Source organism: Agelaius phoeniceus, chromosome 16 (genome assembly GCF_051311805.1).
Source record: "Agelaius phoeniceus isolate bAgePho1 chromosome 16, bAgePho1.hap1, whole genome shotgun sequence".
In the NCBI taxonomy this organism is placed as follows: domain Eukaryota; kingdom Metazoa; phylum Chordata; class Aves; order Passeriformes; family Icteridae; genus Agelaius; species Agelaius phoeniceus.
In genome coordinates, this window is record NC_135280.1 from 8,135,429 (window position 1) to 8,147,418 (window position 11,990).

An 11,990-nucleotide genomic window follows, 5' to 3' on the forward strand; every position below is an offset into this window, starting at 1 on the left:
TGTAGAAAATGAAAAACATGCTCAGAAAGACCACAGGGAGTAATAACACTGACTGCTAGCAGAAAATGTGCTGGGTGAGCCCAAAGTCAATGTGCTTGTACTTAATTCTGTCCCAGCAGCTACATGTGCAGGATGAACCCAGATCTCAGCACATTCATCCTTTTGCCTTGGTGGTCCTTTCCCTCTCACAGGACAAACTGTGGTCCAGCAGGACCTGGCAGGACTGAGCAGCCCTGACCACAGGAGGGGAGGGCTCCTCAGCAAGCTCCTGCCTGGGGAACCTGGCACCTGCCGAGCCCCAGGTACTCACTGCAGTTTCCCTTTTCCTTCTTTTTCTTTCTTTCCTTTTATTAAAGCTGACTGCTGGCAGCAAATTGTAAAGTCCTCTCTGCTGACATTGCTGCAGGAGAATTCATGGGCTTTTCCTGGTTTGTAGGGAATATTGCAAACCCCGAGGAAGGGAAGAGTCAGCAAGGAGGGAGGAGGAACAGAGCTATTCAATGGTCCTGGGAGATTTGCATCTGTCAGCTAATAAATGCAGGAGGATAACAATGGAATTAATTTAAAATCACCTAAACAATCCAAGAGCAATTACTTCATTTAATTATAAGCAAGATGAGGGAAACAATAGGATTTAATTTCAATAATACCTCTACCAACTCAGCTATTATTTTAATTTAATTTAAAGTGACAGAACTTCCTGTGTTGCAATACTCTGCCTGAAAATACCATGCTTTACCTTCACCATTCAGTCAATAAACCGTGGTATGGGCTTTGCTTAATATTCAGCACCTGATTGAAAAAGAAAACAGGGCCCTACACTTTGTTTTAAAATTACATTTCCAAGTCTATGCAGCAATATCTGTTATGAGAGCCAAAGTTCACTGGGAGAACCCAGCCCTAAACTGAATGATGACCTGCTTGTTTGGGTATTATTATTAAGAATATTTTTCAGATCCCCCCAGGTATTGTAATTCCTCCACAGAACACACAGCCATCTCAGGCTCTCCCTGAAGGGGCTCAGCACTCAGCAAGATATGAGGGGAGTCTTCCAGTAGTCCCAAGCTGGAGCAACATATCAAAATCTGGACAAGTAGAAAGACATGAGAGCAAAAGTAACAGCTGGATTTGTTGGCTGCAGGAGAGCTGGTGAGTGGCACAGCTGGAGAAGTTTGGGCTTGCTGTCTCCTGTTTTTTTGCCTTTTTTAGTTGCAGGGTTTTGGGTTTTTGCTGATATTTTTAGCATTATTCCAGTTTGGTAGCATTTAACTTGGTTGCTATAATAACTGCTGCAGAAGCTGTCATGAGGGAATTTATTCTGTCTTTGTGAGTATGTTTGCACTGCATGAAATAAAGAAGGCCTGAGGCAAGCTATTGAAGAACAAGGAAAAGACAAAATATTGACTCAACAATTCAGTGAGCATCATCTGCCCACTGTGCTGAACAAGGCATGGGTCCTACAAGAAAAGTCTCCTTGATCACATTGTTAAAGAATATCTTGAAAGGCAAAGAGACAGGAGAACAAGAGACAGCTGCATGGCCTTGAGTAAGATTGATAATTTTTGAATACTTGACTTCACAGCATGTGAATATATAAAATTCATATATGATTCAAATAGGTATGTAAAGGAACTCATATACCCAGACATATATTTCTAACTACTCATGTAGATCAGTGTTAGTGGTTTAATTTATTCTTGTCTTGGTGCTTGTTGCTTTTATTAAGAGCAGCTCCTTCTGATGTCCTGAGTCACTTCAGAGAGAAGGACATGAGGATCCAGCTTTAGCTCCTCCAGGCAGCTCTCTCAGTCCCATGCCTGGGTTGTTGTCAAGGAGACATATCTCTGGCATACATCTTCTCTGTGGTTTCTCCTCTTAGTATGCTTTTCCATTGCTATGGAGACTATCACAAACTCATTTAGCAACTCCCCAGTGCCCCACGAGGAATATGTATTTCATAATTCACTCCTCAGAACAAGGAGTGCTGTTCAAATTTTGGCTGCTCACCTGCATGTCCAGCCTGGCTGTGCCAGGGACTGTTTGTGCTGAGCCCTCATGAGCTGACACAGCGTGGCTCTAAGGGCAGGGCTGCACAAAGGTGCCTTCAGTGGGGACAGTTTGGAAGCTGGGACAAGCCTTGTGTGTGGGAGAGAGCCAAATTCTTGCCCTGGCTACTCAGCATGGCTCTCCAAGACCGAACCCCTCTCATTCTGCAGGTGTCCAGCTGCATTCTGCTGGGTTCTGAACAGAGGTGAAACCAAGAAAAATGCTCACTCTAATAGTGCAAAGGAGAGGTAAGCAGAACCGCTCTGCTGGGCTCTGAGGCAGGGCAGGAGGGAGGGAGCAGTGCAGAAGGGCTAGCAGGGGCAGGGGAGCAGTGAGAGGGAGGATCCATGGCTGGTTTTGTCAGCCTCCTGCTGCTGCAGATGGGCTGCACCCCCTCGGGGCAGCCCCGGAGCTGGTGACAGTCGCACGGTGGCACCTGGGCTCCCAGGGAGCTGGGGCACAGCTGCACTGCAGACAGCAGCAGCCCTGCAGTACAAGAGGCACCAGCAGCCTGGAGGAGCCCAGGTGGGTGCACTCAAACCACTTTGGCCAGCACAGAAGTGTAGGCTGTCATGAGAAAAGCAAGACATGAGAGAAGTTATCACTTGGGATTTACAGCAGCTGCTGCACAGGAAAGCAGTCACTGCTGGCCGAGGGGCCTGCAGCAGAGGGTTTGAGCACAGCAGAGTATCTTCCTTCTGAGACACAAGGGAGAAGGGTCCTGGCAAAGTGGCCCCACAGGGACTTAACACCATGGAAAGATCCCTTCCAAAGCTGATGCAAGTAAGCAGCTGAAAATAAATGGGGCAGCCCATAAAATAGTCAAGTCCTATGTTCAAGGTGGGAATTCCAGCTCTGTGGTGAGACACTGAGATGGCAGCTGAGGCTGTGGTTCCCAGCTCCCTGCCCTGTTTCCCCACTCCAGTGCATAATCTGATTTATTAACATAATCCTCAATTCCAGCTTGCATTAATGTGTCAGTCCATGCCCTGCAGTACCTCAGGAGCACGCAGACTCTAATTTGGCTGCTGGGGCAGGAAGGCCATGGCAGGGCTGAGACAGGGACAGTGACTCCGTTACCTTCCCTGGGTAAGTCAGCGTCCATCTGTACCCAGAGGTCTGGAAGTAGCCAGAGAGCCTCCAAATCTCCACCTTTGTGCTACACAGGGCCATAAATATTCAACAGGTACTAGGAACAGCTGAACTCAGCTAATAGAATATAAATAAATAAATAAAATGAAGTAATTAATCAATTCAGTCATTTAACAAAAATGTACAAATTTACATATTTTACTAAGGCATGTGATTTCTAATGAAGAAGGGTTTGGGAAACCCAAAGGATTCACATATACCCTGTCACTTATGTAAATCACTCTCTGTTCACTGATTTATAGCATCAGTTGGCTGCACATGAAATTGCTTTAAAATGCTGATGTGCATTTAGCCCTGATGTGTATTGGGCTGTTCCCCTGTGCTGCACTGAGGCTGGCTCAGCACAACCCAGAGCTGGGCTGGTGTGGGATGTGCACCCCAAAATCCCCCTCTGCATTACAGAGCCAGCACACTCACAGGCAGTGCAGATGGAAAAGAGGAGGGAAATGCATTAGAAATCTACCCTGTGCAGTTCATTTCAGCATGTCTCAGCAGTGATGGGCTGCTTTGTAATTTGCTTCAGTGCCATTTTTAATCTTGTGAGGTTCAAAAGGTAAAGGATATATTTCACTCAAACTTAGATTTGTTGTTTTCAACTTGGATCCCAGATTTGAAGGAAGTAAATTATGTTGATCCAGTTAGTATCCATAGAAATGTATAAATGTAGACACTACACATGGAATTGCATTTCAGGGGGGTAGCTATGCCCAAGCAGCAATTCCATGTGCAGCTCTGGTTCATATGGCTACATTTCTCAGAGGCACTTTTTTGTCTCATCATGGGTTTTCTTCTGGGTGTTTAAAGGCTTGGTTTGCTCTTCAGCTGTGTGTTGGTGAAAGCTTACAGCCAGGATTTATGGATTTGCAAACATGTCATTAAGGGGTTGGTGGATTGGGTCTGCATGCTTGGAGCTAAATTCCATTTATCTGGAGAGTAGGTGTTTAACTAATGGCACATCAGACATGGAATAAATGCAGGGCAGCTTCTAGTGTCAGTGTTTTACAAAAAACATCTGAATGAATGAGCTGAGAGAACAAAACATCGACTGTTTTTATATTCTGTGAACAGAAATAACAAGAAAAAGTACCATGATGAAGCACTATCTTTGTGCATTAGTGATTATTGCAAAGTTAATTTTATTCATTCTGAAGGATCGCCATATCTGTTAGACTGTGGAACAACAAGTTCAAGAAACTGAAAGAACCAAATAATTGCAAACCATGTGTTGAAACAACCTAATTAATATCTCAAATAAGAATTTAAAGGAACTTATGTGAAAGAAAACAGTAAGTTTATGTAGCATTTCTAGCTGAATGAAAGGCTGTGTTTGTTAACAGGGCTGTAATCCTCTGTGTGCATTGGCTGCACAAGCTGTGGGTAAGAAGGATGATGGTGCTACAGGGAAGTGGGAAAAAGTGTAGCATAGATGTGGTCTAGGAAAACAATGAGAAAGAGGGAGATGTGCTCTGTTTAAGGCCTCATTCTGCTTCAGATGATGAAGATCTCTTTTATAGCAGAATATTAGACAGTATTATGTTATGTTGTGCTTCAAGATGCCAACCCGATCAAGGTCTGACTATTCTAAACATTAAAAAAATGTAATTTCTGCCTAGAAAGCTTTAAGATATACAGCAGTTTATAGAACAGCATATTTTTATGTGAGCAATCACAAGTACTGAGGACTAAGGAGTATGACAAAATAAAAATTTGAAAGAACATGTCAATAGGGCTTGATGAGATCTACTGTCTTCCTTTTGCTTATTTCTGAGTAAATCCTTGCAGTTTTCTCTATAAACATGCAGAAATTGAATTAAAATAACTTTACGAAGGCTGAAAAAAACAAAACTTGAAAATCAGAGAAAAAGTCAGAAATCAGGTTGACTGGGAATAATGTGTGTTTTTCATGTACAAAGCCATATGCTATTTTTTCACCCTGGCCTGGAGATGAGTCGAAGTTGCTTTTGAAGGAAGCTGTGGTTTGTAAGGCTGTTGTTAGAGAAGCTGCAAATTGTAGTGATTTATACAAGGCACTATGGGAAGATGATTTGGTGGTTACAATGCGTGTATGTTATTTGGGAAATCAGATTCCCTTTTACATAATGCTAGACAGCTCTCCCACACCAAGCTTTTCATAGGCTCAGAGGAATTCTGAGTCCTTGCACTGCATGTATCAGGCAGTAAAAGGCAATTTATCCTCTGATTCAGATTGAATTGTGTCATTATTCAGCCATGGACACAGCCTTTCTCACAAAAGTAACAGGCAATAACAACCATGCAGGTGAGATTTCAACCAAGCAGTGCCTGGGGCCTCAATTCCCCTTGTGGAGACTTTGACCCTCCTGGGTTTGCTCTAGATAGTGCCAGTGACTGCTGTCACAGGGATGCCCGTCCTCTGCAGCGCTCTGCTTGCAGAAGAACCAGAGAAACTGCTGTTGTTCCCTGTGTTTACACAAATTTTATCCACATGCCACAAGTCTATCCAACTCAATTTGTTTTCTGCTGATGAGTGTTTTCCCACCCTGTTAGCATGTTATCATGCAAACATCCAGAGATGTGAAAGATTTTGTCTTTTTAGCTGTTTTTGTATGAAAGCAGAGTTCACATGGTCCCTTGGCCAGCAGCTGAGCCATGGGCCCTCTAGGAATTACCTTTGGTCCCATTGCCAGCTTTGTGGTTGGATGCCTCAACTTGTGAGTTTCCACAAAAATGCCCTAGAAAGGTTGTGAGAAAACCTGAGTGGTGCTTGAGAAATGCGTGCAAAAGTGACAGAAAATTTGGTTGTACATCACAGAAAATTAGTCCTACAGAACTGTCTGGGTCAGAGCACTGAACTCTGAGAGATAAGGACCTGCTGCTTAAATCTCTCTTTCTGGACTCATGGCTCCTCTCTTTCATGCTCTGATACTGTGGTTTTTCTCATGAAGGCTGGTTATCGAGCTGTCTCACGAAGTATGACTCAAGTGACATCTCTACTGATCTCATCAAAGTCTTTTCCAAAGGCTTCAAGGAAAGATGGAGAGATAAGGACTTGGTAATGTTGAGATCTGGAATACATTAAAAAACAGGTAGGAAAATAAGCCTAGAAAAAGCAATTAAAGTTAGAGAAGATTAAAGGATAGATACATTGGGGGAGTTTACCGTATGTTTCACTTCTATTTCTACTGCACCTTTTAGACCAATTTTTCTTTTCATTTTCATAGCACTCCACTATCAACATAAGCACCAAACTGATCTAAATTAACAAGTCGGATTCATTACACCATTCAAACAAATTTCTCTGGGCTTATTACACCTAAAGGCTTGATACTTTCCTGCCAGCCTCTTTCAAATTACCCTTTCAACAAACATGACATAAACTTGGGTCTGCAGAGCATGGAAATTTATGTGTGAGAGCAGTTATTTTAACAGGTGGAAATTCTCAGATTCACCAGAAAGGTGAAGCATCAAGTACCCCATTAATTTTTCAAAAGGGCTTCACAGTATAATAATCTTTTACTATTGGCATCCACAGTGAGATCTAACTGCTTCTTGCTGCAACTCTGCCTTTCTCTGCAGTGCAGCACAGAGCACGCCAGCTCTGCTCCACCACTGTGCAGCATTTCATCATGTGCAATTGCTCATGAGCCCCCATTCAGCTTTTCCCTCTTGCAGCATGCAGTGCTTCTCAGGCTTCTGCTCAGGCTCTCAGGAGCCATGCAAGCAGCACAAAGCTCCCCACAGCTGCCTGAACAGCCAGCTCGTGCAGCACCATGACCTGTCCACAGCCAGGCTTGGCTCTCGGGGAACAGAAATCTCGGGCAGGACAGCACTGTCTCACTGAGCTGAGGAGAGGGAGCTGCTGCTCGCGGAGCACCTTGCAGTTGCTGTGAGTAAAAGCACACTTGATTCTCAGCCAGCACTGTCTACACATCAGACATTCAGCTGTTCCACGAAGTTTGATTTTCAGAGACGTTGAAAAATTTTTGTAACTGAATTGTTACAATGCTGTCAATTTAACTACGTAACACACTGCAGGCAGACTATGACTTTCCTCTAAGGAGCTCTGTGTGGATTCCAAAACTCAGAAAAGGATTGTTGCAGTTCCCACTCTCCTGAAACCAGCATGGTCACTACTGCTTTGGGTTATCTCATCATTTTTACCCTGGCTGAAATTTAATACATGTAATATGACTGCTTGTATCCACAAAAAAATTACTCTTCTTCTATTTTTCCTTGGACTTTCAGGACCCAAAGTTTTAAAGACCTGAAACTGGTTTAAGTTATGTATTTATCAGGTCAAAATTACTGCAACAACTACTTGTTTAGAAACCTGTCACTTAAATGGAAGTGCTCAGTTTGTATGTTATGTATGACTGTTGCTGGTAGCATGTAATAATATCTAGGACATTTAGGGAAGTATACTCTTAATAAACAGAAAAGCATACTGTTAATAAACAGAATATGAAGAAACAGCTTATACACACAAACAAGGACTAATGTAGCCCACAATGTAATAAATCTATGACAGGATGATGTCTGTGACAGGAATTCAGATACATACGGTGCATAATGCTAGAAGATATCTCACCTAGGAGATGTAAAATGCCTTAAAGATGTAATAATGATAAGAAAATTCAGGAAAGCAAGTTCTAAGAAATTTAATGTCTTATATTTGTTGCTCTGTTGTAGAGGAATACTGTTCAGGAAAAGATATCCTCTAAAAGACCTTGAGGAAATGGAGCAGATGGTTGTATGTGCTATCCCACTTAAATTCAAAGTGGCTTTATAAATACTCAGAAAAAATAAAACAATGTTTCCCTAGTCTTTTATACAAGTAAAAGAAGCTAAAAGTTGATTTTTTGTTGACATTCAAATTGGAATTACAAACAAAAGATTGACTTTTTTACACTAAAATTATTTTCAACTCCAAACTGGTGGTGAACTAATGGTTCAATATGCATTGCTATTAGAATTATTTGTATGTTGGATTTCCATATCAATACACCTCATAAGGAAAAATTCCAGTTTGGGATGAGACAAGGTAGGCCTCAATAGGGGCTGCAACATTTGTTGCTGCTGGACAAACAATGTCCCTGCTGGGCAGAGATCTCTGTGGATCCCTGCAGCTACACAGGTTTTTAATGAAAGCACAGTGGGATTCCTGGGGGAGCTCCTGTGCACGCCTGGGGGCTGTGCCAACGTGTTCTGGACACCCTGTGCTCTCAGTGCCTGCACAGATTGGCCACACATCACATGTGCTCTGAGACTGCTATGCCCAGAAATAGTCTGTGGGGCCAGTCAACTGAAAATTTGGTTGGTTGTTGATAGAAACTGGATTCTGCCATCAAAACAGTAGAATTGGCAGGTATAGGGAGTAACTCCTCTAAGAATACTTTCTAATTTTTAAGAGGCATCTATTTGAAATACACAGACTATAGGATCTTGGCGACTGGTACTTCTCTGCTCTGGTTAAATACTGTTTGCTCCTTGGCTTCTGTCCTATTTCTACAAGAGGAAATAGCGTCTCTTTCCCTCTCATGGCTGGTGATTGTTTTTCTCTCAATCTGTAGCTTTATTATGAATCAGAGGGAGCCAAGGGCCAGCAGTGACTTGCAATCCTCAGCACATGCTGGTTTCTCCAGACATACTGCTTAGTAAGGAAATAAATTAGCGAGGGGTAAAAGACGCAATATGGTGCTTACCACCCAATTTCAGCACATTAAATATATACAATCTGCACTTCATTCCCACTAAAAATAACACTCAGATTAATGCAGCTTTCTTTGATATATTAAATAGAGAAATCATTAGCATGAATTACAAAGCAGGAAAAGTGTGGTTCACGGTGTCTGTCACTCCAGAGCTGTGCATTAGGAGGGATGTGGGCAGTTTGATGGAGCGGACTGAGCATACACCCAGGAGTGAGACAGGGCACGTATCTCCACAAGTGTCATCGACTCCTTCTGGAATTTAAGGCAGGTCTTTTAAGTACATATATTTCTATTTTGAGAGAGTCCATATTTAAACACTTTAATTTTTAGCAAGACTCCAGAATGTACAGCTCCAACTGATGTCTGTGCTGGCTACTCAGTATCCAAGTTCCAAACTTGAAGACTGAAATTTAGAAGGCAGTTTTGAAAATCCTGGCCTCAGCTTCCCTGGGTTTCTTAATTCCTAGTGTGATATCTGAATGGCCTTATCCATCTTTGGCTGATTGAAATCTGCTGAGAAAATGCTGTAGGAATAATTATTACTCTATCTCACAAATCTTGATGAGCTTTTTAACTAATATCTTTAATACCATTCAAATTTCACAATATAATGATATTTGTAGAAACAAATCTAGAATATCTTTTATTTTGGTAGCTATATAGTATGTTACAGTGTTAAGGCTGTGCACAAAAGCAGTTTAGAAAGCTGAACATCGCTGATCCATTTTACAAATGGAGACAACTGCACTCTGAAGAGGGATCTGCATTAGAACACACAGACTGCAGCAAATTCACCACTAGAATACAGGATTTCTGATACAAAATTTACTCTACTGAACACTAAATCAGTGGTTAAACTCTTGGTGGATACAGGCAGTTGTTTGTCATAGTATCCAGGTTGCTTTCTTGCCTCCCTTGGGTAAATTAATTGGAAGTGTAGTTAAAAATACATTGCTACTATTACCTTTTCCCTTAAGTGATTCATGTTTGTTACCACTGGGATGCTACTCAGTAATGAAGCGAAAAGAATCACTTGCTGCATCACTGGGGCAGAGAATCCGCTTGACTTAATTGGGAAGGGTCAGGAAATTTGGAGCAGGTACTGTTGTTATACTTACAGAAAATAATTTTGTGGTGTATTATGTAATTTTGGATGTCCATCTCAATTATAAAAGATGGGAAAAAAATCTGTCATGGCTCACGGAATTGATTGGTTTTGCAAAACTAATTCACTTAAGATACACGAATGTACATCAGTTGAAAGTCAGACTGATGGCCAGGGGTCATTGCACAGAAGTGGCATTTTATTGTGATGAAGTCTTGTGATGCATTTTTTTTCTTTTTGTCCTGAAATTGATCTTGAAATTGCTATGTCTTGCAGGCATTGCTAAGTGAGTGCAAGGCAATAGGAGTGTATCAGCAGGATGAGGGCTGCCCAGCAGAGTCCAAGGGAGGCGGCAGGATGCCATCTGTCTGAGGGAAGACTCCAACAGAACCCTGGCATAGTACGAGGATTTCTAATATGGAAATAGGCACAGGAGAATTTCAGAAGTCTCCTCAGGTCTTGCAGTGGTCTCAAGCCTCAGATATTGCAATTAAAAAAAAGATTTTGTCTACTCATGTCTCTTTGCTGAATATCTGACCAAACTATTATGATTTTTCATAAATAAGGAATAGTCTGCTGTCAGGAATTGGACTTAATGAATCAGCTAATGTAAGTTTCCAGACCTTGCAGGAAAAATAAAAATATGCCAGAGACAGTGTATACACTTTTTTGGGGAAATGTCCTTAGAATAGCCACCAAATGGAGGTGACCTTTTTTCTCTCCCCAGAATTGTCTGCCTCCCCGGTAACAGACGGGCTTTGCCAACAGTGGGCACCAAATGCCCTTCCAGCAGCTGTGAAGAACAGCACGGATAGCCATGGAGATACACGGAAATGTATCTGGGCTTAGAAGGACACTATTTTGCTTTTGAAATACATTTTAGAAGGTTCCTGTGAGGAAGATGGGGAAACCTTAGGGGTTCGGTTAGTGTTTAATGTGGGCCTGGTCAGCTTTCTGCTAATGGCTGCTGAACACCCCTGCCACTCACGGACAGGCGGCGTGCCCTAATGGGAGAAGCGTGGGGATGGGGATCTGCTCTATCCAGAGGGACACAGCTCCCCGCGGACTCCAGCGGGGCGTGGGGCAGCACAGACAGACCCGTGCAGAGGGAAGGGGGGATGGCAGCAGGGCAGGGTCCGCCCTCCAGCCCCGCTCCGGTCCTGTCAGCCCCGGCTGCTCGGGGGCTCAAGGGCCCCAGGCCTCCCTCACGCTTTGGAAACCTCGGAGCGCCGAGGGCCGAGGCTCCCCTCAGGACTCGGGGTCTGGGATGCCCTGGCTCCCCTCGGGACTTGGGATCTCCTGGTTCCCCTCAGGACTCGGGGTCTGGGATGCCCTGGCTCCCCTCGGGACTCGGGGTCTGGGATCCCCTGGCTCCCCTCGGGACTCGGGGTTTGGATCCTCCTGGCTCCCCTCACAGCCGGGGACTGGGAGCCGCGGCCTCCCGTCGTGTCCCGGGCACTCCTCAGGCGCCAGGGTGCCCTCGGGGCTCGGGGTACCCTGATCCTCAGGACAGCAGGACATCGCCTTAAGCTGCGCCCAGGGAAGGGTTAGGTTGGATATTAGGAAGAAGTTCACAAGAAGGATTAGACAATGGGCGGCACAGGGAGGTGGTGGAGTCACCGTCCCCGGCGGTGTTTAAGGAAAGACTGGACGTGGCACTCGGTGTCATGGTACAGTTGACGTGGTGATGTTCGCAGTGAGGTTGAACTCGATGATCTCAGAGGTCTTTTCCAACCCCAGGGATTCCGCGATCCCTTCACGCTGCTGGCATTGGGACGCCCTGGCTGCCCTTCCGCACGGGCTGTCACCGACTCTCCGCAGGGCCGGGGGCTGACACCCCTGTGGCCGCCCGGGGCGGTGCCGCCGCCGGCCAGCCGCTCCCGGGGGAGGCGCGGGCGGAGAGCAGCGGGGACCCCCCGGGTGGGGATCCCGTCCCGCGGCTGCCGGAGGCGGAGCCGCCGCCCCCGCGCCCCGTGCCCGCCCTCCCGGCGTGCCCC

At 44.5% G+C, this 11,990-nt stretch overlaps 1 long non-coding RNA gene across 2 annotated transcripts; it reads left to right on the forward strand.

Annotated features, from left to right (window-relative positions):
• The first annotated feature begins 941 nt into the window (after positions 1 to 941).
• LOC143695366 (uncharacterized) lies at positions 942 to 10,647 on the forward strand. 2 transcript variants are annotated; one of them, XR_013184498.1, is made up of 3 exons: positions 942 to 1,149; positions 6,123 to 6,263; positions 10,270 to 10,647. It is a non-coding gene; the product is annotated as an uncharacterized LOC143695366 (long non-coding RNA). The 2 variants fall into 2 exon arrangements; XR_013184499.1 differs by lacking the exon at positions 942 to 1,149 and adding an exon at positions 1,985 to 2,294.
• The last annotated feature ends 1,343 nt before the right edge of the window (positions 10,648 to 11,990 follow it).